The sequence below is a fragment of the Arvicola amphibius genome, chromosome 6 (genome assembly GCF_903992535.2).
Source record: "Arvicola amphibius chromosome 6, mArvAmp1.2, whole genome shotgun sequence".
NCBI lineage: Eukaryota > Metazoa > Chordata > Mammalia > Rodentia > Cricetidae > Arvicola > Arvicola amphibius.
In genome coordinates, this window is record NC_052052.2 from 24683481 (window position 1) to 24710866 (window position 27386).

Genomic DNA, 27386 nt, shown 5'->3' on the forward strand with positions numbered 1-27386 from the left:
TGTCCCGGTTTCCTGTTAGCCCATCAGTAAAACCTTTTTTTGAGACATTGAACTTGTAGTAAACCTGTTTAATTGATTTTACTTAGAAATCACATGTATAATTGATATGCTAGTGTGTCGTGTGCTGGCTCATGGTGGAAGGTTTGCAAACGTATACAACTTTAAGGGAGAAAAGACAAAGTTGAAAATTACAAGACATATTTTATACAAGTAATTTTTCAGCCATTAACTCAAAGGAGAGAGCTATGCAATCACTGGGTGGAAACGCTTCATTATTTTTGAAAAATCTTAGGCTAGCACTTTTGGGTATAATCATTTGAAGGTCAGGTTGAAAGTATTTGTTTTGTCCATGGTTTTGAGAATTGACAGGCTGTGAAGCAATCGCAGAGACCTGGAGATTGAAAAGAGATGTGTGTTCTTGGCTGTGCTTTCGGTATAGTGATGGGCAATTTTCATGCCCACCTCCCAGTTATACGGAGGATGGTGTAGTCATTTGCCGAGCGGATTTCCACAGTGCGTCCATCCATTCATTGTCTCTGCAAACAAATCAGCTGTGGTGTTTTAGTGTTTTGAACAGGTGCGTTCATGATCCTCTGCAATTCTTCTTTAAAAATTGTGCGTGTGTGCATGTGTGTGCGCCTCTCTCTCTCCCCCCCCCTCTCTCTCTCTCTCTCTCTGTGTGTGTGTGTGTGTGTGTGTGTCCTTACACACGCACAAGCTAGAGGTCAAAGTTGTGTGTCTTCTGCCACTATCTTACTTTTCTGAGGCTGATGACACCAAACCTGGAACTCACCAATTGGCTGTCTCTGTAGTACGGATGCTGGGGATCTGAACTGAGTGCCTCATGCCCACGCTTTACACACTGTACTTTACACTTAACACAAGTACTTTACACGCTGAACCATCTCTCTAGCCTCAGAATTTTTTGTTTATAAGATTTTTAAACTTATAAATTTTATAAAATTATTTTTTCAAGTTTTTACATGATCCACAAATGATGGCTTTTATAATTAATATACTGGCGGCATTTTAATCAATAAAAATCTCAGAACAGTGGAAACATTTAAAATGTCCCTTCTTAATACTCTCTCTTTCATATAACCCTCTTTCCAAAACAGTTTCATTCCTACACGTCTTTTTTTTTTTTTTAAAGTCACCTTTACCTTGAAAGGGCAGATTACAGAGGTTTATCAAGAAAACAAAAGCAAACATCTAATGGCAACAGGTACCTGTCAACACTGGGAAGGTCAGCAAATTTGGAAAACACGGATGGTTTTGGTACCTCTCATCGCTAAGTACGGCGAGTGTGCCAGAGACCCTCTGAGTAGCTCAGAACCACTGCCCAGCCACCACCAAGTACCCACAGATGCTACCACTTAAATTCTCTTCTCTGCCACCAGGCAAACTGTGGCAAGGCATAGCAGACTGAGACCAAAGGAGGGGACTTTGCGACATTCTACAGGGTGGGGAGGCCCCACTCTTGCTTGCAGGAGCCCCCCTGCACTCCAGGAGACACAGGGCTGCTTAATGAGTGGATCACTGAGGGGGACAGCGCCACCTCACTTACTAAATCCTAATAAATCTTAATTCCTTTGTTGTTTTCGAAATAGAAACTAAAAGTCAATGAAGGCCCTCTGGTTTTTCTTCCCACGTCAGGTACTTTGGGGACTACTGACTTATTAGGATGGGGTCCTCATATCCTCCTCCTCCCAACTCAGTGCAGCATCTATGAAAATGAGCATTTGTTGACATTCCATGTGCCAGTTCTGGTCCATACTCTTCCCAGGGAGCAACCCACCCACTCTCAACGAGCAACCACTAGAGAGAATACCACTTTCATTTTCTTGGCACAGTTGAGAACGACAGGAAAAGGCGCTGAGGGACTAACTCAAGATTTAAAGGCTAGTAAGTGGTGCAGCTAGGATTCGAACCTAGGGAGTTTGAGTTTAGCGTACACCCTGAAGCGCTCTGCTGAGGCCTCTCTACTTACTAGGGCTGTGCAGAACCCACTCATATGCCGGCCCTTTAAGTCTTGGATATGAGAGTTCCAATCTGAAATGTCCCTCTACAGATTCGCACTCTGAACCCTCAGTCTCCAAAGTGTGCCATTTTGAAGGATGTGTAGCCTTTAGGATGTGTGACCTAGGTGACAAAAATAGGTCATTGGGAGCAGGATTCGAAGGTTACACCCTGGGTTGGTTTTCTCTGCTTCCTAATACAGCACAGTGTGAAGGGCTGCACCTCTGCACCCCCATGCCGCTGACAGCCACCCTGCTTCTCCCGCCATGATGGACTCCAACCTCTCCAAAAACCCCGAGGCAAAATAAACCTTTTCTCCCACAGCCTGTTTCCAAGAGCTGTGTTGGTTACAGCCACACAGCAGCCACTAACACATGAGGATCCAGTGACATCTGTTTTGCCTGGACCAATCCCTCAAGGTTTCATGGTAGTGGCGAAGACCCCAGCGGCCTTCTTTCACCCTGTTAGAGCATGAGTTGACACCTTGCAGGGCCACAGGGCCCACCGGCATGGCTGTTGCCCTGCATGCTGTTCCAGGCATACCTGAGTCAAGCTAGATCAACCATACCCTTTCCCGGGGTTTGCAGTTTAATTGAGTGGCATGGGGACTAGGTGGAGTGGCTCTGGCCATAGGAAGAAAGATATCATTGCAAGGCAACCAATAAAGTGCAGCTTTCCAGAGAATTCTTGAAAATCCCAGAGTCATTCCGCCCTGTGAGTCTGGTGATCAAGATCTTTTCAGACGCACTAAAGAAATCCCGGTGTCTTTCCCTGAATCCATTTCCATTTGCTTAAATGAGCAGTTCCAACTTAGGGAAGCTACAGAGTTCCTTGGATTGTTTCTCTACCCTCCCTCAGCGCGCGGATCACCAGGCACTGAGGTTCAGTTTGTTCGCAGGCTGTGAGGGCCCTGTCTATCCTCACTGCTTCCTAATCTCTGAAGTTCCAGAGCCCAGCACTCCCTGTGCCCCAGAGCCGGCATCGGCAGACCCTTGCTGAGCTCACACCTGGATGGGTCCATGTAGCCCGGTGCAACCACACGTTGTCGTCCATTCTCTGTCTGCCGATCGTCACAGCAAGAGCCTGGAGAATACTGTCTCTGCAAAGAAAATCCAGGTTGGAATCATTAAACACGCTTAAAAAAAATGACCTTTACCTGCTGAAAGCATAATCCATTAATAATGTGCCTTGTACTAGAGAGATAATGGGGACCTCCTGCCGGGGAATTAAAGAACTATGGGAATTTGGGGGCGCCAGTCTTTCTCCAAAACTGCTTTGTCCCCCTGAAGTTCAGACAGTGGGGCACACACAGACCTCTGTGGCTGCAGGAGGAGCATTGTAGAGAGGGATTAGAATCAGGGGAGAAGCCTCAGGCAGGTGTATCCTCTCAAAGGATAGCCCCACAAAGGGCTCCGGCCTGTCTGTCCTCACTCCAATTAACAGTAGGGAAACTTACGGTCTCTAACTATGGGCTGAAGCAAAGGTCTAGGCTGAGCTGACATTCAGGTTGGGTTTTGTGACTCTGTTGGATGTAGCTGCTCCACCCACAAACCCCCAAGACTTCCAGTTCCTAACTCTCTCCCAGAGATGGAAGGAGTCGCTGTCACTTCTGATTCATAGAGTCACGGAGTCTCCAGGTTGGAAAGACGTTAAAGGTCACCTTTGCTCCTGACAGAGATTTACTGCCTCCTGAGGCCAGCCACTCCATCTCATCGAGCTCTGACAGTTATAATGTTCTTTGCATAGAACCTAGCCAGACCTCTGCTCCATGCTGGGGCCACCACTCTAATCAGAGCCGATCCTGGAGTGGGAGAAATAGTCTGTCCCAGGTGAAGACAATAAGAGAAAACATTGTCCTTGTAAAATGGGAAAACAATAAAAGCCAACCGGTTTGGCTGGTCTGCATTTTAAAAAAAACAGACATGTATGTCATGGGAGTATATGCATACGAGTGCAGGTGCCTGCAGAGACCAGAAGAGGGCACCAGAGCCTCCTGGAGCCAGAGTTGCAGGTGGCTGTCAGATGCCTGATGTGGCTGCTGGGTGGGGATCAAACCAGGGTCCTCTGTAAGAACTGTGTGTGCTCTTAATGGCTGAGTCACACTCCAGCCCCTGCTCTTTCTCTTGTCACCATTCACCAGCAGCTGCCAATAGCATCATTTCTCTTAACAATATTCCTCTTCAACAAAAGCTTCTGGTGATTGAATTCTAAATAGTGGTTAAAAGTTACCGTTGAATTTTAATAATATTGACTATAGAGTGTTCTTTTTTTTCGAGCACATTTTGATTACTTATTCCTAGTGACACTGTGTTCCACCTGGGCCCTAATTTGGAGGAGTTTCACAACTGCCCCCCCCCCCCCGTACTTGCAAACTCAGCTATGTGTGCTCATTTCCAGAGAAAATTCTTAAGGTTTGGATCCATTCCAGCTTCTGTGAGCACAGTAGATGTGTCTAACTCCTACGACCCTACGGATCCCAGATGCAACGGTAAATTCAAAGTAAGCACTACAATGGCGAGGACGGAAAAGATTAGAAATGGGGTTTCTTCAATTCTATGTGAACACTCGAGGTTTTATCTGTCTGTCTGTCTGTCTGTCTGTCTGTCTGTTCTTCAGTTTTGAAAATCACCCTAGAAAGAACTGCAAGGTTCTATAGTTTCTGTTTGCCAGGTGTACCTGGTAGTTCCTCTGCCCTGCGTATGGAGACTAGCTTTGCAACTGAAATAGGCAGGCTAGAGAGACGGCTCCGTGGTTCAGAGCACTGGCTGCTCTTCCAGAGGACCCAGGTTTGATTCCAGCACCCACATGGCAGCTCACAAGCATCAGTAATTCCAGTCCTAAGGGATCTGATGTCCTAATCTGGCTTCCATGGGTACTGCGCGTATGGTATATACAGTGTATATCCAGGCAAACATTCATACACATCAAATAAAAATAAATAAAATATCAAAAGAAACCTGAAATAATCTTCTTTTAAATGTCTGATTCTTTTAATTAAGGGATTTTTGAGGAAAATAAAGCTGTGCTATTAGCATACCATGGGTGAGTTTTCCCTTTTTTCAAAAGCTATAAAAGAATAAAAATGTGAACCCATTAATGTTTTCTTTAATCCTATTATATTGCTTTAATTTTTACTGGTATAATTATCATTAGATTTTTGGATACAGGATATCTAGTCCAGGCTAGCTTCAAACACCCTACGACCTAACTGAGGATGACCTTGAACTCCTGATCCTCCTGCCTCAACCTCCCAAGTACTAAGATTGCAGGCAAGTGTCACTATACCTGGTTTATACAGTACTGGGACTCAAGCTCAGTACTCTGCCCACCAGGCAAGCAGTCTACTAGCTGAGCCATCCCCCAGACGGATGTAAGTTTAATAAAGAAAATTTCCGCTGTCTGCTTTTCCTCTGTGGTCACTGCCAATCTATTTTTCTAATCTGCTAATTACAGAAAGCAATCTTGTACGGCTAGAGGAGAGGTCATTCAGCAGTCCTCCTTCCCAAATGTCAAGATCAGGTGCCTCGCAGATTTGGGTCTCTGCTCTCGGTACAGCCCTAGTGTCTGCAACTTCCCATCAGGCGCCCCTTGAACTTTTCCGTAATCATCCAGCTCTCCCAAACACCCTCGTGATAACTCTGAGTCTTTCCGCCAGCCCCACCACACACTTATCAATCATTAACCACTCACCAAGTATGAGATAATGCATGTCTCTCATATGACCCTATGGGGCGTATTTTCGTGTAATGGCTGAGAATGCGGAGGCTCCAATCCACACAGTCGGTGTGCGGCAGAGTGGAACAGAAAGCAAGGAGCACAAGAGAGCAGCAAACCTGGGTTCTTAACCGTGGACAATCCTGCCCCCCTCCATCATTATTCCTGCCATGTATGGTCCAGTTTGTCTGCGCTGCCCTCTTCTTGCTGGCCTTTGGATGGAAAAACACATATAGCCTGCCTACAAAACACAAACACTCCATGTGGACAGTGTCTCTTTTTTCATTCCGGAGTTCTGCTTGTACTGATGCTGCCCCAAGATGATTGGTTTATGAGAAGCTGCAGCAGAAAGAATGGATCCCAGGAGAACATCCATGAAAGAAAGCCACAGAGGTCTAGGATGGGTATTTAGGATCTGTAAGATCAGAGAGTACAAAGGAGCAAACCCTGAGATACGGCAGAGCTTCCTCTGGGCTATTTCAGTGAAGGCACAAACATTGCCAAGCCCCAAAGAGAGAATCGTACACTAGCCCCCACCTGTATCCATCTCAGTGTCTAGAGGACTCTGATGGGGACTAGAACCCAGACCGAGCAGAGGTGACCAGCAAACCAAGTGCAGATCATGCCTTAGAAGTAAGCCTGGCTGACTCCAAGGAGCCTGGGCAGAAAAAGCTGGGCAGGCTTCAAGAAACAGACTCATCCTGCTAGACTAGTGGTACTTGATCATCTATTAGGGGCTCAGAGGACTAAGCTGGAGGCTCACAGGTGCCCGTGCCAGCCCCACTCTGTGTGGTTTTTTTAAAGAGGCTCAAGAAAATGCCACTGGTCCCTTGGACCCTATAATTTCCTTAAAACATTACTATTATATGAACATTACTGAGACCACCTTCTGAAGAAAAGACCCTTGGAGAGCTTACCAACCATCTTCTGCTCCCATTTTCCTTGATGTGAGATGGGCATAGCAGACCTGCCAAATCCAGTCTGAGCGACTCGGGAAACTTAGGTCTGAATCAGCTTGTTCTTTCATGCTAGGTGTGGTATGACCACCAATCCTACCTCTGCTCCTTGCCCCTGAAGTTGCCCCATTATACTCAGGAACTTTTGGTATCAATACAAGACATGCTCTAAATCCTTGTGCATGGTCACCTCTTGCAGCCCAACCCTGGATCTAGATTGTTGAGATGTTTAGGGTCCCAAGTAAGCGACATTCCTGTCTCCCTGGGACACTGAGACTCTCAGTGGGCTGGATCTCCGGTTTCAGTAACAAAATGTGGGCACCTGCTATGTCTCTGAGAGTGGAATTCCATCTCACTTCTGGGAATGGAGAGCAGGGGCCATTCTCCAATGAAAAAACTAGCAGAACTAGGGATACGGTAGTGCCCCCCAACACCCAGTGTAAGAACCAAAGTGGGGAATGGGTTGTGGGCCTTAGAGAAGGTTTGAGAGGTGCGGAGTCCTACCTGCTCCAGTGCAGTGCTGATGCAGAAATGGGATGCCCGAAGAACAGAGACTAGGTTCTTAGTTTCTAGAAGCTTCAAAGTCTGAGATGAATGTGACAAGTGACTCTTGACTGGGTCAGGCCATGGTAAAAAGTAGATGGGCAAGAGAGAACGAATGTGAAGGGGAAAAGGGGGGAAAGATCTTTCATCAGGACCCCAGCCTTACGATAACAAACCCACTCCCGAGATAACAGCACTAATCCATCCATGAGTGCACTGCCCCCACGGCCTCATCACGACTGGAGTTCTCCTGTCTCAGAAGTGTCGCATTAGGGCTGAGTTTCCAATGCGTGACACTGGAGGACGCACTGAAATGATACCGGTGGAATAGTTCACAGTCAGGTGGTAACGTGATTCGTTGACAACCAGCTCCTGCCTCCAACTCAGATGGACGTAGAGCCTTGAGACTAGACAAGACTTAGATTCCTAGAGATGGATTCTGACATACAGACTCAGGCAGGGTCCAGAAAGACTGATGAGGGATAGACAAAAGTGGGAACTCATGAGTGAGCAAAGAGAAGAGTTCTAAGGACCGGGATCCTTCCCGAACACCGTTAGGCTCAAGAAACGTTAAGCTAGCCATGGAGTGGGAGTGGGGTATTGCTGCATACTCCAGGCTCAGATGCCTTACGCCTGACGCTGTATCTTGCTGCTGTCCTTCTTGTTTTCTTAAGTGCAAGGAAATGAGGGCACAGTGACAAACACTGATTAACCAGAGCCCCAGCAGGGGGAAGGAAAACGCTTTCCTCTCTCTCTTCCTCCCACCCTCTCTCTCACCCTCTTGCTCTCTCTGTCTCTGAAGATGCGCTGCTCTTTGTCCTAACCTATGGAACAGTGGGTTAATTGGCTTATAGAGCTGCTGAATATGGAACAGAGCCCTAATGGAGATTTAATCAAAGGAGACAGTTATGTCGAGTGAGGTGTAAAAGCCATTGAAGATGAATGGAGATGGATACAGTTTTCCCCCTAGAGTTATTCAGAGCCATTTTAATAAAGTGCAAGTTTAACTATGGGATGGATTGTGTGACCGAGTGTCATTTGGCTGTAGGGCACAGGAGGCCAGGCAAAGGAAGGAGAGCTTGGAATGGCCCTCAGAGAAGGTAGAGCCTCTAGCTGCCTCATACAACACTCCCAGGGCCAAAGCTCAGCGCACTTGGCCAAGCCTACCTTCTGCCCAGTGGCTCATTTATGTGACTCATGTCAGACATTGATTCCTGTGATCTCCGTGGCTAGTGGCCAGCACTCTCAGGGGTTAGCGAAGAAGGCAGCTCCAGTTCATGGCTGTGATGAGAGATCCATCAACACCCTTCACCGGGAATGTCCCCTTGAGTCTCAGCATCCTTCCTCGCCACTCTTCAGGGTCAGGTCTAGGGGCCCCTCTGAGAAGACCTTTAGAAACACTTCTCTGCTCTTCCCTACCAACCTGTTCACCACGTGATATTACGATTATCTTCCTGGCAGATGTGACGATTTGATTGTGGGCTGTCCCACTACAGGCTCCTGGGTTTGAATACTTGGTCTCCAGCTGGACGGAGGTGCTGTCGGGGAGGGTTATGGAAACGTGGTGGAACCTTGCTGGAGGAAGTACATGACTGGAGTAAGGCTTTGAGGTTTTATAGCCTGAACCCCCACCCCTTCCTCCCTCCCTCTCTCCTTGCTGCATGCATATGGAATGTGAATATTCTACTCCCTGACTGTCAAGCTGGATTCCTGCTTCTGCTGCCACGCCTCCCCAGCCAAGACAGACGATATCCTATCTCGAACTATAAAGCCAAAATAAACTTGTTTTCTATCAGGATTTCTCTCATAGCAACAGAAAAGTAACTCATATGGTAGATGTCTGCCACCGTGCTATACTGAGACCTCACTGAAGCCTGAAGCAGGCGCGCACTCTCACGTGTGCATGCACACACACACCACAGGTGGGGGAGGGTCTTACTAGTGAAATTATCCCAGACAAGCTAGCATGCAATTTTCTCCTTTGCTCAGCAGTAGTGCAGACATCTCTTCTTAGGCCTGTATCCTTCTTGGCAGCAAGCTCCCCAGCGGCTGTGCTGTAGTCCTCTGTATGCTGGGTGTGACGCATGCTATCGAGCAAACCCCTGTCTTTTTCTCCCATCAGAAGCATCAGGGAAAGGCCTATCCTACCACATGTATGTTTTGGGGAAATTTGTTTCCAGTTAACTCCTTCATACATTCCTAGAAGGAAACTTGTTGAGGTCAAAGTCTTGATACAATATTTTCAAACGGCATTCCAGAAACCTAAAGCTGTGTGCTCCTGCACACACCCGCGGATCTGTCTGGGGGTATCTGCTTCGCTACAGCCTTTCTAGGCATTGTCAATCAAATTCGTTCTTGCCAATATGATGGGTAAAACTTGACATTTTATTCTTATTAAATTTGACAATTTAATAGGCCAAGAAAGTCTCCATCTAAGGAGATGACATAACCATATATCCTCCTGGGCTGTGAGAACTCCGAGAACCCAGGCTGAGGGCTAAGAGCTCCCTGAGACTCCTACAGGAGAAATGCCACAGGTCAAGGGCTGACTCCCTGGCCCAAGCCACTAGGTCCAGGAGCTGCTGTCACACATAGTTTGGTTCACTGAATAGTCTCAGGGAGATTCTAGACGACTACATTTCCTGCTCTCTGTTGGTTCTCTTCAGTCATATGAGAAAGCACCTACTCAGTTCTGAGTGTTAACAGGGGGACTACAGAGGCCACGGATGTGGTGTGGCCTATCTAGAAGACACAGGCTAGTAAGAATTTCAGAACCCAGGAGCTAGACCAAGGATGGGGTTGGCCATGAGGCTGCAGCCTAATGCCTCCTTGGGTACCAATAGTTCCATGTTTCTGTGCACTGGGAACTCTGGATGTAAGGTAACGGATGAAATGTGGACCCCACTGACGACAGGGGACAAGGACTCCTGTCAGCCTACCGAGTTCAGCCCTCACTGAATAAAGGACTTGGCAGCACTAAGCAGTGCTGGGTCTACTGAGCAAGAACTCACTTTCCTTAAGAAACCTACACACGACTTCTTTTGACAAAGTCCCTTTCTGGTTGTAGGAATGGGGGGAAGTGGGCTCATCTGTGCTTAAGGAAATGACTTTCAAGGAATGATCTTCCCACATCAGCTGGCATCAAGCTTTGGTCCTGTGCTCCAGGTTGTCCATAACCCAAGAAAATGTGGTGCCTTCCAAAGATGATGCCTGCCTCAAAGTGGAATAGTATTTGGTCCCTAAGGAGTCATGGCCATACCAAGCCCAAGCCAATGTTTGAGGCGACATTCAGCAGGTGACTAGCTCCAAAACCACAGCCACAAATCAAATAAAATGGAACCTGAGCAGTCTTTGTATCTAAGAGGTGGGTGTAGTTTAAGGAGTTAGAAACAGCAGCCCAGGGGCTAAACAAATAAAAGGACAAGAAACAAAGACAATTAGTTATTAGATATCAACAGGTTAAGAACTCTGCCTTCTACAAGGCTAGCATGTCCAGGACACCTCATTAAATGTCCTATGGGATTGTGGTACATCGCTCTGTTTCTTTTAAACCTTAGTAAAATACTTAAGGCTGAGTGACTTTGTAAAGAAAAGATATTTAGCTCTCAGCACTAGAATTTCAAGGGTTTGCATCTATGATGGCCTTCTGGTAACCAGGGTGAGTCAGCACATACACTCAGGTGTGTGTGTGTGTGTGTGTGTGTGTGAGAGAGAGAGAGAGAGAGAGAGAGAGAGACAGACAGAGAGACAGAGACAGAGACACAGAGAGAGAGACAGCGAGACATCGAGACAGAGAGAGAAACAGAGAGACAGAGAAAGAGAGAGAGAGTGGGATTTTAGCCTCTCCTTTTTAGTCTAAAGACACTAGTGTTCAGTCATGACTGCCCTGCTGGCCTTATCTAATCCTGGTCACCTTTCCAAGTCCCTAGCTCTGAGCACCATTTTCCACCTTTTTGTATCAAAAGGTGATAAACAGTGACATCAAATTTCAGCAAAAGATCCCTTGGGCCATATACCCCACTCTAATCCAAACCACTTGCTGAGTTGGGCTGGCGTGAAGGCCCAGATTCAGGCATGCACACTGCCATCTCCTTCAGAGAGGCTGGATGGCCTCAGCCTGGTGGGAGGGAGAGGTAGGCGGCTCCTTTGGTTCCAGCTTCCCTCTTTCTATAGATATTCACACCACCAAATGCCTCCTGGGATGACAGTGTCCTAACCTGTCACCACAGGAAGGATGCGTCCCAGAAAAGTGTCCCCCCCACACACACTTTTGTTTGCAAAAGTGAGCCAAGGTACTGCGGTGCTGGCAAACACCAGAATCCCAAACACTTGGCTGCCAAAGGGTGGCTGACCTAGTTGTCGAGGCCCTAGACTGTAGAAGGGAGGAAATAGTGGCCTTCCACCCCAGAACACACCCCTATGCTCCGGCCTAGGGATGTGATCCACTCCAGTGACCCAGGGCTTCACATGCTCCTCCTGCCTCCAGCGGCTCCTTTGTCTAAGTATTCAATTCAGGTAACTCCAGGGCTTTTTTTTTTCCCCAATTTAATTTTTAAAAATCTTTCTTTGAGACAGGTTCTCACTATGTAGTCTGAACTTGACTAACTTCTGGCACTGCCCCACCTCAGCCTCCTGAGCGCTGTGGTTGCACACGTGCATCCACACGCCCTGGCCTGGGTTTTCTATCAGGTGAATAAATTAGGCTCAAGGACCACAGCTCCGCAGCCCTGCGGTTTTTCACCTCCCACGCTCACTGCTCACTATGTCGGAGGAGTTGCATAGATAAGGAAGAGCCCGGTCCTCCGGGTTTGGTTTGGTTTGCATTCTGCTACCCTGACGCTGCGCGGCCGTGAATAAGCTACCAAACCTTCTTCTCTGAGATCAGCTCCATTATCCTCAAAGTACAAAGCATGCTCATCCTGCTAAAAGGAGCAAGAGAGAAGTCGCTTGAGTTCTGTGGGGCAGACACTGAAGTTCCAAGTCCCTTCCATGAAATGACAGAGCGTTTGCAAATGGCCTGTACTCGTTTTCCTGCATTCCTTTAACCCTCCTCTACATGACTGGCTAATCACTGCAAACGCTACTAAAGCTTTACCACGCTGTGGCATTTAGAGAAAGACACGGGGAAAACTGTTTGTGCATCCTTGATACGAATGCAAAGTTTCGGCAGGAAAGGAGATAGTTTATAAATGGGGACACAGAGGAGCCTGGAGGCGTCCTGTGCCTCCCCCATGGCCTGGCTCCAAGTCGTAGTTTTTTTTATAAGTATTTTTGCCTGTCCCTGGGGGCATCCGTGGGCACTGGCAGATATGGAGGAATGATTTACCCACAGCCCGTGCAGATTAAATGGGTTTGAACCGCATGCTTAGTCACTAGTGTTTGTCGTTGTCACCATCCCCTTGCATCACGGCGCATCGCAACACCTGGGATGCTGGGAGCCAGCTGGGTGAGTAGGAGACAGCAGCAGGCAGCTGCTGTTTATGTTGTCGGAAAGAACTTTCTTCATCCGCATGGACTAATAGTGCGTATCATTTTGTTTACCGCCTATTGTTGACTTATTCCGGTGAAAAGTAACATTCCTTTTGGGATGCATGATGAAGAGACTTGCTGAGTGCCCACTGTGTGTCTGGCCCTGCATAATCCTACCAGATTGCCATAACAACCAGCTGATATGCAGGAACTAGAGCTTGGAGATCACTCCCTGGCCCCAAAGTCATGCAGCTCAGGAGCTGAAGAGCTCAGCTTTCGGATCCATGCCTGGCTAACTTCACACTTGTGCTATTTCAGATAATCACTCACGAATAAAGGAGAATGGACCTAGCTAAAGACTCAATCTAGTCCAGGGCATTTAGGACCTGTGACTGCCTGTTTTGTTCATAATCCTCCCTCCCTGCCCTCTCACGTCACACTGAATGATTGCCTGCTCTGCTCAGAAGCTCAAGGAAACAGGACTTAGTCCAGCGTCAGGGCTCAACCTTTTAGGGTGCTTCCCAGTTTAGCCTCAGCCATCACAGCAAGAACGGCAGGCTGCCGAGGAGCGCTTCCCTTCAGCAAGGGTCCTAGAATAATAGCTGGTCTGTGGAGCTATGCCAAGCCCAGCAGAGCCCTCAACGAGCCAAGGACAGCAATCACTGCCCAGCAACCCTCACGCCAGATGAGCAGGGAGCAAATGCTGCCGTAAGGCACAAGATTTGACAGCGGCTGGTAGATGTTGCCACAGGAAACGCTGGCTAATGCAGACAGGGTCTTGAGGGCTGGGTCCGGGGAATGGACCGAGCAACCTCTGCTGTGGTGGGTTATACACGGGGGCGGGGGGCACGACTCAAGCTCACCCCTTTAAGAAAACAGTAATGCTTTCAGTCATAAAGGTGGGCTGGTCCATTTCTGTACAAAACTAGAGATCTAAATATATTCTCCAAACTGATATCAAAATGATGACGCCACAGAGGAGTCTGGGGTGAGAGGAAGGGAAAAGTGGTCATGGTATCTTGAGTTTCCTCATTCCAAGTGGGTGACCGTACCAGATGCAGGAAGCCAGCCCAGGGGAAGGCATTTCTTCTCAAGGAAGAATAGCCCGTGGGCTGGGCTTTCTTGGGGGTGGGAGAAGCCACCCAGGCACATAAAGCCCTGTGGATTTATTGACTCATGGTGGCTAGACCCCTCAACATGACAGGTTCAGTATGAAGCACCGCTCCTTTTGCAGGGAGGAAGAACAGTTCCTGAATCCAGCTGTGACCCCCTTTTCCTAAGGGAAAGTGCAAGCAAAGGAAGCATAAGGTTTCCAACCTGATAGTCAGCTAGGAGGGCTCCACTCAGCTTCACAGAGGCCTCTGTGGGCACTCTGGGGTGGCTCTTGGGGGGCAGTATTGTGCACGAAAGTACAGTGGAGTCTTTGCTGGGTGGCAGCAATGGTGGCAGTGAAGGTGACGGTACCCAGCTCCATGCCCAGGCCTGCCCCTGAGCTCTGGATAATCCTTCCTGTCACTACACTCCACGTGTCCAGTAACACATGGCTCCGGTCTTTGCATAGGGCTCCTGAGGTCTCCATGAGGCAGAGAGAGGACGGGAAAGCTGGGGCCACTTCATTAGACTTCTCCTATTGGTCTTTGGCCATCTGAGATCTAGGAAAAGACTGCAGCCGGCTGAGGAGTTTCCATGGCAACAGCAGGCAGCACTGCTCTGGAGGCAAGGTGTAGGGGGGTGGCTTGGGGACATGGGAGAGGCCATGAAGGAAGGGGGATAGGGGTGGTAAAGGAGTCGAGAGGCAGGGAGGAGGGGGTAAGGAAGGGAGAGAGGGAAGAGAAACAGAAAGAACAAGGGAGAAGTCAGAGGAAGGGAGGGGGAGAAAGAGAGAGAAGGAAATCAGGAAAGTTGAGGAAGGGAAGATGAGGGGGAATAGCTTGAGAGAGGCCTGAAGAGAGGTGCATGGAGAGGAAGAAGCGGAAGGAAGGATCAAGAAGAATGGGACAGAGAAAAAATATTGTTGTAACCCAACTTTATGCTCCGGGACACGGTGCCTGTATCCTCCAAGACTGTGACTTGCCCGCTTTTGATGGCAGGCCAGTATGCTGGTGAGGAACACACAGGACTAGCCCCAGAAGTCCAGCATGCCGGCCAGCCATTCTGCTAGCCACCGTGAGTGGGGTAGCTGGAAGTTTCTAGAACAAGTTTTGGCAACAACAAATTCTACCTGTTTCTGGCTCCATGGACTTCGCTGATTGTTTCTTTGGGTGCCGGAGGACCAGATCTAGAGCCTCACATTTGCTAGGTAAACATTTCACCACCGAGCCACACCCTCAGCCCTGCAGCCCTTCTTACTTTGTATTTTGAGACAGAGTTTGACCTTACACTCACTTGGTAGCTCATTCTAGCCTTGAACTTTTAAATCCTCCTGCCTCAGTCACCTAAGTAGCTGGGATTGCAAACCTGTATCCTCTCTCTTTCTCCCTCCCTCCTTCCCTCCCTCCCTCCCTTCCCTTCCTTTTTCCTCCTCTGTGCCTGTCTATCTGTCTCTCTCTACCTCCCTTCCTCCCTCCCACCCCTCCTTTCCTTCTTTCCTCTCTCTCTCTCTCTCTCTCTCTCTCTCTCTCTCTCTCTCTCTCTCTCTGTGTGTGTGTGTGTTTGTTTGTTTGTCTCTCTCTCTCTCTTTTTTTGGTCTCTCTGTCTAGTACATGTGTGTGTGTGTGTGTGTGTGTGAGAGAGAGAGAGAGAGAGAGAGAGAGAGAGAGAGAGAGAGAGAGAGAGAGAGAATAGGCCAGAGGACTACTTCAGGTGTCATTCATTAGGACTTATCCCCCTTGTTTTTTCAAGAGTCTCTCAATGATTTAGAGCTTGCCAAACAGGCTAGGCTAGCTGAGCAGGAAGCCCCAGGGATCTGCCTGCGTCTATCTCCCCAGTGCTGGGATTATAAATGCAATGCACCACCCCTGAGTTGTTTTACACGAATTCTGAGGATAGATACTATAAGGCAAGCACTTTACTAATTGGCCAATTCTACTCCGAACAATTTCTTAACCATTCAAACTTCAGTTTTCTCATCTTAAAAAAGAAACAAAGAAGCAAGCATAATGGTTGTTTCATGCAATTGGGAAATTAAATAAGATAATACAAGGCCAGGCACCGTGGCACACACCTTTAATCCCAGATTGGGAAGACACAGATTTCTGTGAGTTCACAAGCAACCTGGTCTACACAGTGAGTTTTAGGACGGCCAGGACAATATAGAAACCTTGCCCCAAATAAACAAATAATAATAACAGCAATAAAAATCCATGGGAGAGCCTCAGGACTGGAGCAGAGTAAGAATTTTATAAATAAATGTTACATTTTATGTGTTTCTTAGTTACCTTTGCCCTGTCTGAGACTCTACTTCCTTATGGTAAAGTGAGACAATCCCCTGCCTCAGACAGTTTTTGAAATACATTATTATAAGTGCTTACTAAATACTAGCCAGTACTCTTATGTTTATAATAATAATACTTTATGTTGTGCCTGGTGCTTTTTCAAAGCACATTCTGTGATGTCACTTCATTTAACTCTGGGACAGTCGTCAGCAACTGGCATCCGAGGGAATCCCTTTCCTCTCTGAGCCTACGTGCAATTCTAATCGCAGCGCCCATGACCCCACCACATTCCAGAAATATCCCTTCCGCACAGGCATTGCTGCTGCTGCCATTTCACAGCTGAGAAGCTGCAAGCACCGAGGAGTAAAAGGAATCTGTCTGCTGTTTGCTGGCAGGCCTTAGAACCGGGACTCGAAGGCAGAGTAACCGGTGATCTTCACCTCAAACCAATGCTTCTTCCTTCCCCATAAATCTAAATTATATTCATACTTTCATAGAGACATAAAAACACTGGAAAGTACATGTTAATAAAATGTCATGTCCAACACTTGGCATCTGAGCTGTGGTCAGCCCAGAGTGGAAGGAAGCAGACATAGGCCTTCAGAGAGCCTCACCCACATGACGATGGTCTGGACATAACATACATAAGCCACTGGGGCGCTGAGAGCGTTTCCTGGAGTATGTGTGGAGTCCGGAACTTTATGAACACACCAGAAAAAAAATATATAGACTGAGTGACCAGTCCCATCTGGGCATGGAGCTAGCAGCCAGTCCCATCTGGGCATGGAGCTAGCAGCCAGTCCCATCTGGACATGGAGCTAAAAACCTTAACTACAGCAGGCAGAAGCAGCTGACTCAGGTGTTTTTGCTTTTTGTTTCTCGCAGAGAGGCAAACTGCAGATACTGCAACAACACCCCACTGTGTGTGTGTGTGTGTGTGCATGTGTGCACTTGTGACAGGGGAGATTTCAGGGAGAGAGGAAAGACAAGCACAGGAAGAGAAACAGGATGAGGAACAGAAGTTAAGAGAAACATTGAGCCACAGAAAGAAGATGCTGAAAGGGAGGAGAACAAGACAAGCCATGGCCAGGGACAAGGGAGAAAAACATGGAGAGATGCTGAGGAGTGGCAGGCAGATAAAGAGCCTGTGACTCAAAAGCACCTAAGGGAGATGGGCAGGGAAGCAGAGACATGCAGAGGCCGCAAAGAGTAAGCAGAATGATGTGGAGATGGAAATACAGGTTCGGTACCTGCAAAACCAGGGCTAGTAGCATCACCGCCACCCCGGCGACTTCCCTCCTGTAAGGAAGGGCTGAATCCCTCTCTGCATTCTACAAAGGCTGTGCTGGGCCAACACTGTTTGTAACAAAGGGGTTTTAAATCAGAGCTACAGTTTGGAAACACACATGTTCTAGACATCTTCTCATTGGGAAAATGTAAAGAAGTTTTCATTATATATCCAGGGAATTAAGATCATCTTTTTCCAGCTCTCAAAAAAAAAAAAAAAAAAAAAGTATGTTTAATGTTTACAGTGGCAGGAACTGCTCCTATGGACAGAAGTATGTTTTTGCCATGATGGGACTGATTCTTCTGTGGCCTTATTTGCGGTGGATTTGCATCTGCTCAAAAGGCATTTACTATGCACCTACTGAATGCAGACTCTGGACTGGGCTAATCCCAGAAGCTCCAGGTAAATAAAAAGACGTGGTTTGGCTCCAGCTTCTGGCCCCCCACATCTTTCCGACCCAGGATGTCCTAAGATGATGAAGAGTAAGTAAATGCCTGTGAGGTGGGTCTCCAGAAGAGAGTCCCAAAAGCAAGGCCAAGATGTGGACCAATAACCAGAGCAGCTTGATCACCTTTCTTTCTGGAATGTTTCAAAGTAATTTCTGCAGTTTCTCAGAGTAACCAGCAAGACAGAACCCCAGGTACCCCAGCAGCGGCCACTGGCTCACCATTTACTGCCCCCTCAGTTGCCCCGCTACCTCACTCCTCCTTCCTCCTTGAGAGCAACAACGGAATGAGTGTTTGTACCTAGGCCCCACTGCACCTAATGGGAACCCTTACATTGGCTCTTCTGGCTGGTGGAACTGCCCTGTAGAGAGGCGCTTTCTTCCTCAGAGTAAAAACTCTTCTTCAAGCGGCTGGTCCATACCAAAGAGTGGCTTCTGGGACCACACCGATGCCACCTATCGCGGAAGAAGGAACTTATTCTCTAGCTGCAGAGAAAATGCTAACCCAATAATCCTGCAAATAAACATGAAGCTATTACTTCAGCAAATTCTACAGAGGAAGGGTAACTGGGATTCTGTGGGTAGAAAATAGAACTTCGCCCCCAACTAAGTGGGTCAGGAGCGCCTTCTCCACGTAAGTGACTCTTGAACTGGAATAGACTGAAGCTAGAGAACATGGAAAAATACTGAGAGCAATGAGAACACCGTGAACAGCGGGGGAATTGAGACAAACCAAAGTCATGTCACACCCAGGCTAAGTGATTGGAAGGTTGTTTGACTTCAGCTTTGTCGGACTCCCATGTCCAAGCTCATTGAGTTATATTCAATATCTGGAGCATAAATGAGTGTTTAGGAATAAGAGGAGACTTCTTAATCTCATTATTTATACTATAAAGAGATCTACTAGATGCTTCTTTAAATAGAGGGCTCCCGGAAGGTATTTAGACAGTGTTCGATCACAAAAGGAATTACAGTGTTCTGCAAATGTGTCTGTTCAGTGAAGAGTGAGAGGACCTGAGAGTTCATCAGTTGGTTGCTCTGAAGCTACTGGGAGGCTGAGCATCTTCCTAAGCCTGTTGCATGCACCTAGCAACAAAGGAGACTGGGGAAGAGAAAGAGGCTTCCCAGAGGGACCCGGAGATAGATAGGAGCTGACACCTGGTACCCTGGGTCATAAGGTCCTCCTTTCAGAGCAGACCCAAAGAGTGTGCTATCAAAGGAGGACAACATTCTAGAGTGGCAGAAAAGAAGGGTTATTTATATTCCTCTTTAGTCTATAGCCCAAAGTCACATAGGAACAAGGAAAAAACTTTAGAACTCCCAAAGAATAGTGCACACAAGGACTCTGTGATGAACTTCTTTCCCAAGAGGACTGGGGTAGTAGAAGACAATGGTGCCTTTGGCTCATGAAGATGAAGCCCTCATCTGGAGAAAAGCGAGCAGAATGCCATGTCTGTTACACACATATCTGTTATCTCAAGGTCAGGGAAGCCAAAGAAGCTTCCAATGGCAGTGACACAAGGCAATTGTCCCAAATACAAAGGTAAGTCGCATGGCCGACTCAGGAAGTTTGCTAAGTAGAAATCTAGCCACAAAATAGACAAACCCATGTGATCTCTCAAATTCTGAGATCCTGTTAGAGTTTAATTCAAATGTGACCAAATCTAGCTGTAGATGCCGCCCAAACTGCTCCCAGATCAAATCCTAAAATAGAGACATCTGTCCTTTATGAGGCCACAGATTCAAATGAAAGGAAATCAGGCACACCCTAGTTTCTCTTGAGACCAGAGGTGAATGTAATCTAATTATAACTACACTCCAGCCCATCTGAATTCAAGACTTGAAATCTGAACTTCATTTGACTAAGACAACGATTTGTGCTACCTAAAATATTAAACAAACAAAATACCAAAAATTAGACTGTGGTATCTACTGTTTTTAAAATGTAATCTCTAGAACACAAGAAAATGTTACAAGACATGGGGGAAAGCAGGTAACTGTAGACCATAATCAAAAGAAAAAATATCAGTAGAAGCAGATTGATAGAAAACCAGTTATTGAATCAAGGACTTTCAAATAACTACCATAAACGTATTAGAATTCACGAGGACAATAATGTTTAGAATGAATGGTAAAAATACATTGTCAAGGGGCTAGAGAGATGGCTCAACAGTTAAGAACTTGCTGCTCTTCAAGAGGACCCAGGTTTGGTTCCCAGCTTCCATGCTGGGTAGCTCACAACTGCCCCCAGTCCCAGCTCCAGGGGACTCAATGCCCTCTTCTGGCCTCTGAAGGCACGCCACACATAGTGGTGCACATAGAAACACTCAGGCACACACACGAGCACAACAAACAAACAAACAACAAACAAAAATAGACTGTTAAGAAATTAACATCCTAAAAGTTCTAAGAACCAGAAGGAAACTATGGATCTGAAACTTTGCACACTTGAAATTAAAATGTTAATGTTACGGGCTAACCAATGATGATTACAATGGAACAAAGAAGAAAAATAAGAAAATTAAAATCATGACACTAATAATTACTCAAACTACAACACAGAGAAAAGATGGCAGAGCAGAAGATTGCTTAGTTATGGAATAATATAAAATGTTACCTATATGTAAATGTAGTTTCAGAAGGAAAGCAGAAAGACAAAGAGGCCTATTAACTATTAAAGGACATATGGCTAATTATTTTCAAAGTTGATGTTTTAAAATCTATTCAGAGATACATGAGTCTCAGACAGTCTTTAAAAATAAAAACACAAGAAAAAATATGCCTAAGTACAACATGGTGTTGTAGGGCACTATTCTTGTGGAAGAGATATGAACGGACATTTACACACACCACATAAGGAACCAGTGACAGACAAAAGTACAGACACACCACCAAAGTCCAACTTGATGAACCACTGAGCTTTATTGGGGCTACTTACAGAAGTGTGGGTGAGTGGTCACTTACAGAAACAGAAATGACTCAAAGACAGAAGCATCATCAAAACCCACCCTACTTTGGGTGTCAGCTCACAAAAGCTAAAAAACTGGGGCACACTGCACAGCCTGCAGGCACCTTAATAGGTTAGAGGGTGTCTTTTCTGCATGACTCAGTTGGTCTGAGCTTCTAGGCAGCTCCACTGATCTCTGCTTCTTCTAGGTGGCTGGGCTTCTCTCAGTGGTGGCATAGTCTTGGGGAGGAAGGAACCTAGTGCATCTGGTCAGTTTCAGGGAACTCCTGAAGCTATTTTGAATTTACTTCCTATCCTAAGAAGCATCTCTGTAGTATTTTCTTCCTTAAAACACCCTGTTGCTTCATCTGCCTGTCAATATCCTGTCTTGGGAAGAAAGAGGGTGGGAGGTCAATAAAGGAAAGGAAGGAAGGAAGGAAGGAAGGAAGGAAGGAAGGAAGGAAGGAAGAAAGAAAGAAAGAAAGAAAGAAAGAAAGAAAGAAAGAAAGAAAAAAGAAAGAAAGAAAAAAAGAAAAAAGAAAGAAAGAGAACTGAGTTATCTTGTAAGTGTTTGGCAGGAAAAATGTTTAATTAGAACTCTGTATTTAAAGATGATCTCCTTCGAAAGTAAAAAATGAAATATTTTTTGTGTGATAAAACCTGGGAAAATTCATCACCTATGTTGAAAGAAAGGTTAAAGAAAATTCTTCATTGTGAAGAAAAATTATACCAGATAAAAATTCAAAGGCAGAGTTGGGAGCTCAGTGGATAAAGCAATATCCATACAAGATTTAAGGACCAGAGTTTAGATCCCCAGAACCCACATAGACAGGCATGGCAGAGTGACCTATGATCCCAGTACTTCTACAGAAAGAGAAGAGGTGGGGACAGGAAAATCCCCAGGAGTTTCTAGGCTAGTATGGCCTATGCAGCAGTAAACAGGAGACCTTGTCTCAAAGAAGGTATAACCTGAAGTTTTCCTCTGATCTCCACACAGACACCAAGTACATGCCTGAACTTACATACACAGACACACGTGCACACACAGTGCACATATGCACATCATACATACACATACAATTTTTTCAAAAAAGAATTCTAAATGAAGACTAAATGTAAAAATACACAGGTAAATAAAACAATTTATTTTTATTTTCTGAATTTTAAAAAAACCTTCATAGAGAGTTCTGTCTGTCCCTTGGAGGTTCTGAGCTACCTGGTAGTATGCCCACATTGTTCTCCTTTATAGAATTCTCCTATGGTTCAGTGTCACCAACAGAATGAAGTCTGAAAGGCCTGCTTACCATGAAGTCAAGACTTTTCGTTCAATGCCTCACTTTGTATCTGCAGATTCATCTCTGGTCATCACATCTAGAAACACACACACACACCATGATCTTCACTCTGGTCAGTTTCAGGGACTTCCTAGAACTTCACCCTAGCCAGACTAAAATATTTTATTTTTGCATCGGTGGGCACCAAAATCATGGCCCTACATATTCATGCAACTGTTCTATCTCTGAACTACATCTCTCACCCCAGACCAAAATATTCAAAATTACTCACACTCTAGATTTCTCAAGTTACCCAACCTTTGAATTTGTTGTCCCCTATGCTTAACACATAACGTAACTTTTAAACTTTCTGCAAACCCCAGAAGTCCACATTACAATGCCATCTTGCTATTAGTTGGGCTGATTGGGACCTGAGAGAACAACATTCTATATCTAGAGAATTACTCATATTCCAAATCCCTTAATGCAAGTCATACATTACCAGCCTCCCTTGCAGCTAGGACATAGGGATACGACTTTGGCTCTGCCTCCAGTCACAGCTCTGCTAGGCTTTGAATGAGAAGCCTGTGGGGCTAGACAGATGGATGGTTCAAAGCACCGGCTGCTTTCCTAGAGGACCCAGGTTCAATTTCTAGCACCTACAGGATAGCTTACAACTGTCTGTAGCTCAGGTCTCGGGAGATCCGGCTCCCTCTCCTGGGCTTCTGAGGGCACTGCATACATGTGCTGCTAGACAGAGAAGCAGGCAAAACGTCCATACATTTTATTTTATTTTATTTTATAAAAATTAAGGTAAATAAAAATCTTAAAGGAGTTTGTGATTTGTAGAATCAGGAACTATGTGTAGTAGATTTGCAACAATCACATCCAGTGTCCAAAGACATCAGCTGCAGAGTATAATCAATGTAGAGTTGGCTGCCATGTCGAGGCTCGTTAGATATGTTTGATTGTGCCACTGAATGACCGCTGTGGTGTGACTTAGGGTGCTATTTCTGACTGTGTAGTCTCTGGGTCCTCATGGAGATTTCCCAAGGTTTCCAAGATGCTCACTTAAGTCTTTTTTTGCTTACCTAGGCAGGGCTGGCTTATGTTATTTGCAACTATGCTCTCTGACAAATAAACTCTCTCTGCTCTGAAATCTTCCCAGGTCTCCTCCCTGCCATCTCCCATCAACCATCTCAACTACGGATGCACAAGGACTTTCTCTCCTGGCTAGGGGATCTCGCGGTGCCCTGCACTGCCATCTCTCCTGCAGACATTATACATTGCAGCTTTTCTGTTTGCTCATGTGCATGTCCTCCTTTCGATAATTAATGCCTCGAGCTCAAGATGGCAGTCTCCTTTTAACTCTATCCCTCTGCCTAGTGCTTAGTACAGTGCCTGGCCAGCACAGCAGGGATGCTAAGGACCTGTGGACGGATTGCAGATGCCATGAAACCAATGGCTTCTCACACGCACAGTGGATGAAATGTAGTACCGCCTTTTCTCAAAATCCACAACAAAAGAAAGTCCAGCCTCCTCTTTATAACAAAATCTTACGGAGATTTTGTTAGAAAAAAAAATGATGCTGACAAGTTCAGATTCATATAATGTCAGAGCAGCAGCAGAGAGCCAGGGTCTTCCTGCTGCACGCAGAGGATGCTCTTGTCTAACCCCACACTTTCAGGTGCCCTCAGGAGGCATCATGAATCCATGTCTGCAAGAAAGAAGTGAAGAGAACTTCGTATGGGGCCTGGAGAGATTCCTCCATGGCTAAATCACCTGCTTCAGTTCCCGCCATTCATACAGCAGCTCATAACCATCTATAACTCCAGCAGGGGACCAACGGCCTCTTCTCATCTCTGTGGGCACCAGGAACACACACGGTATGTGGATACATGTGCAAACTACCCATAGACAAAATTAAAATAACTCTAAATGATTGAAAATGGTCCGTGGCGAGCGACAGAGCTATAACAATAACTGCTTAACAACAAGTTCTTCGGAAGAAAGCAATCTCAGACTTTTACCATTTACCAATTTCCCTGATGTCAACAGTGCTGCTGTAATTTGTTTCGTGACGCCGGTGTGACAGTTTTGTGTGTGGCCTTATGAGGAGACACATGGCCGTGCGCTGTGGAGTAGGAATTGCACCATTCCAAGACAGCAGGCACGAATCAATAACTACGTGAGGATCCGGGGAGGAAGTCTACAGGAACAGAGGCTTAAAATAATCAGAAATTGATGAGCTTTGCATATTAATTATCAATGTTTATAAATACAACTAATTTAAATGCTGTAGAGTTTGAGTTGTTTAGATGGCTATATTTAATAGCTAGCTTACAGAACTCCTGGACGTTTACTAGTAAGTTTGCGGGAGCTGGTGGTGATCAGGATACCACTAACTCTGTCAGATCAAGTGGCATCATTCTGTCTTTACCACGGGGCTTCAACTCATGCCAAGGTATGAAAGCTGAGAAACCATAGGTTTGTAAGTTAGAGACTTGCCGGAGGTCCTATGGCTAATTATAGGTGACATGAGACGTCAGGTGACATGGGGCTACTTCCTACATGCAGACATGGTGATAAACACATTATAAAATCCATTTGCTTCTCATGCAAACTTGTGAAATAGTCTCTATAACCATTTCCCATTATAGATTAAAATAATAAATTCATACCCATATACATTCTCAAGAGAAGTGATTTGCCTGATGGCTCCCAACCAGAAGTCCTCCAGCCAGGATTAAAGCCTGGGCAGTCTATCTCCAAGTCATTTATTTTTTAAAGAAAGAGTTTACTCTGCCTCGCAGTCCTGAAGTGCAGTGCATCATGGTGGGGAAGTCAGGGTCACAGAACTTGAAGCAGCTGGTCATGTTAAATCCATGACCAGGAAGCAGAGAATCATGAGCGCATCTGGTTGCTCAGGTCCCTTTCTCCACTTAGACCGTCCAGGATCCCAGTCAGGGAATGATGCCACCTGTAGGGGGCAGCAGATATGACCACCTCAGCTAAGGCAATCAAGTTACTCCCCTCAGGCATGCTCAGAGGCTTTAAGAGCAAGTGAACAAAACAAGGTCTTTGTCTTTGAGATGTAGCTTTCTGAAGCAAGGAGGAGGAAAGTCTCAAGAATGAATTGCGCCCAAAGTCACAGTCTTAACCAGCATAAGTCTCAGGCTTTCTGACTTTGTACCATGCCCATTGCCCTTCTGGGTAACCTTTTTTTTTTTTTTTTTTTTTTTTTTTTTTTTTTTTTTTTTTTTTTTATGACAGGTTCTCATGGGCCCCAGGCTGACCTTGAACTCTCTACATAGCCAAGGCTAAACTGGAACTTCTGATCCTCTTGTCTCCACTGCCCCAGTGTTGGAATTACAGGCTTGTACCACCATATCCAGTTTTACATGGTGCTGGGGATTGAACCCAGGACTCCCCACATGCTAAGCAAGCACGCGACCAACAGAGTTACAGTTCCAACCCTGCCTTGTTCAATTTTCAAATGAGGCAAAAGTACCCTCTCGCTTCCTAGATCCTTAACTTTATTCTGTACTTACGGGATCTGTCATGGTTTGAATGATGAGTCCGTCGGGGCCAATGAGTAGAATGTGGAAGCTTAACTGAGCAATGCCACCATAAGCTCAGGCATTTGAACACTCCCTCACCCCCACCCCCTACCCCCGGTTAGTGGTGCTGTTGGAGAGGTTTAGGAATGGCAGTCTTGCTAGAGGAAGCATGTGACTGGAGGCAGACTGGAGATCCATAGCCTCACCCTCCTTCTAGGCCCCTCTCTCCCCGCATACTTGCGCATACTTGTGACTGAAGAAGTCATCTCTTAGCTTCTCACTTCTGCTGCTGCCAGGCCTGCTGCTGTGCTGGATTCTTTGCCCTCTGGAACCGTAAGCCAAAAGTGAACTCTTCTCTATGTTGCCTTTGCTCGTGGTGTTTAAGCACAGGATCAGAAAAGTGACTAAGACAGAAATGCTCTCCATCCTTCCTGGGAAACTCATTAGTGCCAGACTTCCGGGGATCATTTACAAGGGAAACCTTGACCAAAGCCAACAGAATCCCTTAGCAACCAAAGGCCTTTGCTTTCCAGAAGAGCAGAACTTGGATCCAGAATGGGATCCAGAGCCAGAAAGCCCTTTTACTCAGCGGAGCTAGGCCTCATAAAACATATGTATTATCAGATGTTCTTAATTTATTCACTCATCAAATACTTGAATGAGGAACACCCTGCATGACAATCACTGTGTGAAGCTCTCAGGGCCAAGCAATCTATTAGGCAACATCAAAGCCGTTCCAGAGACTCATAAGCTTTTTGAGGGTTCATGAAAATATTTGAGACCTGAAGATAATTAATATCACCTCTGAAATACAAAGACTGCAAAATTAAACCAACAAACATCCACTTGAAAGTCTATAATGTATGACCTTATGTCCAGCTGCCAGCTACCTTGCAACACAGCTCTTCACGGTGATGTATAAAGGATGCCAGGTGGCAGTGGTGCCCTATTAGGTTGGGTTTTAAACAAAGCAATCCTCTAAGGCGAAGCGCATAGAGGCATCCAGAGGTTGCAGGCAGTTGAGAGGGAGGACTAGGAAAACAAAGTCGAGTGAGATGCAGTCCCTGGCTTCGAGGGCACCCAATCTTAGGTGTAGTTTGTTTGCTTGTCTGCTTCCTTGTCCTAATTATGAGTCCCCCAAAGACAAAGACTCTGTCCTGTAGTTTCTGGTTAAATTTCATATTTCTTGCTCCTTCAGAATCATACCCAATATGTCAGCTGAGCTGACATAATCAGATTAACGCTGTGGTCTAGACTCCAGATTCTGAGCTATCTGTAGATAAAGGCTCAAGAGGTCTTTCTCTTGTATTCTCTTTTGTACATGCATGTACATGCATATTGGCACACTCATGCATATTGATCTCTCTCTCTCTCTCTCTCTCTCTCTCTCTCTCTCTCTCTCTCTCTCACACACACACACACACACACACACACACACACTGCAGTGTGGCCATTGCAGAGAGCTATGAATTTGCAGCTGGTCTTTCCTGGACAGTCAACACTTCCCCTAGCTCGTAGCTGTGATTCCCTTTGCATATGCTCTCACACGCCGGGTGCACAATGCATGAGCATAGGGGAGGAGCGACATCAGACAAGCTATAAAACAAGCAGGAGACGGTCACCAAAAGAGGGGCTGATTTCTTGAAATTCACTCTGCTGCTCCCTTCGGTGAAATGCTTCTCTCTCCCACACTTATCAGTTCATTCGGACTCCCGGACCAATCTTGTCACTGCAGGCAGCTTTAATGGCTTTCATTTCTGCAAGCTCAACACTGTGACTTCTGAACCTCTTGTCCAC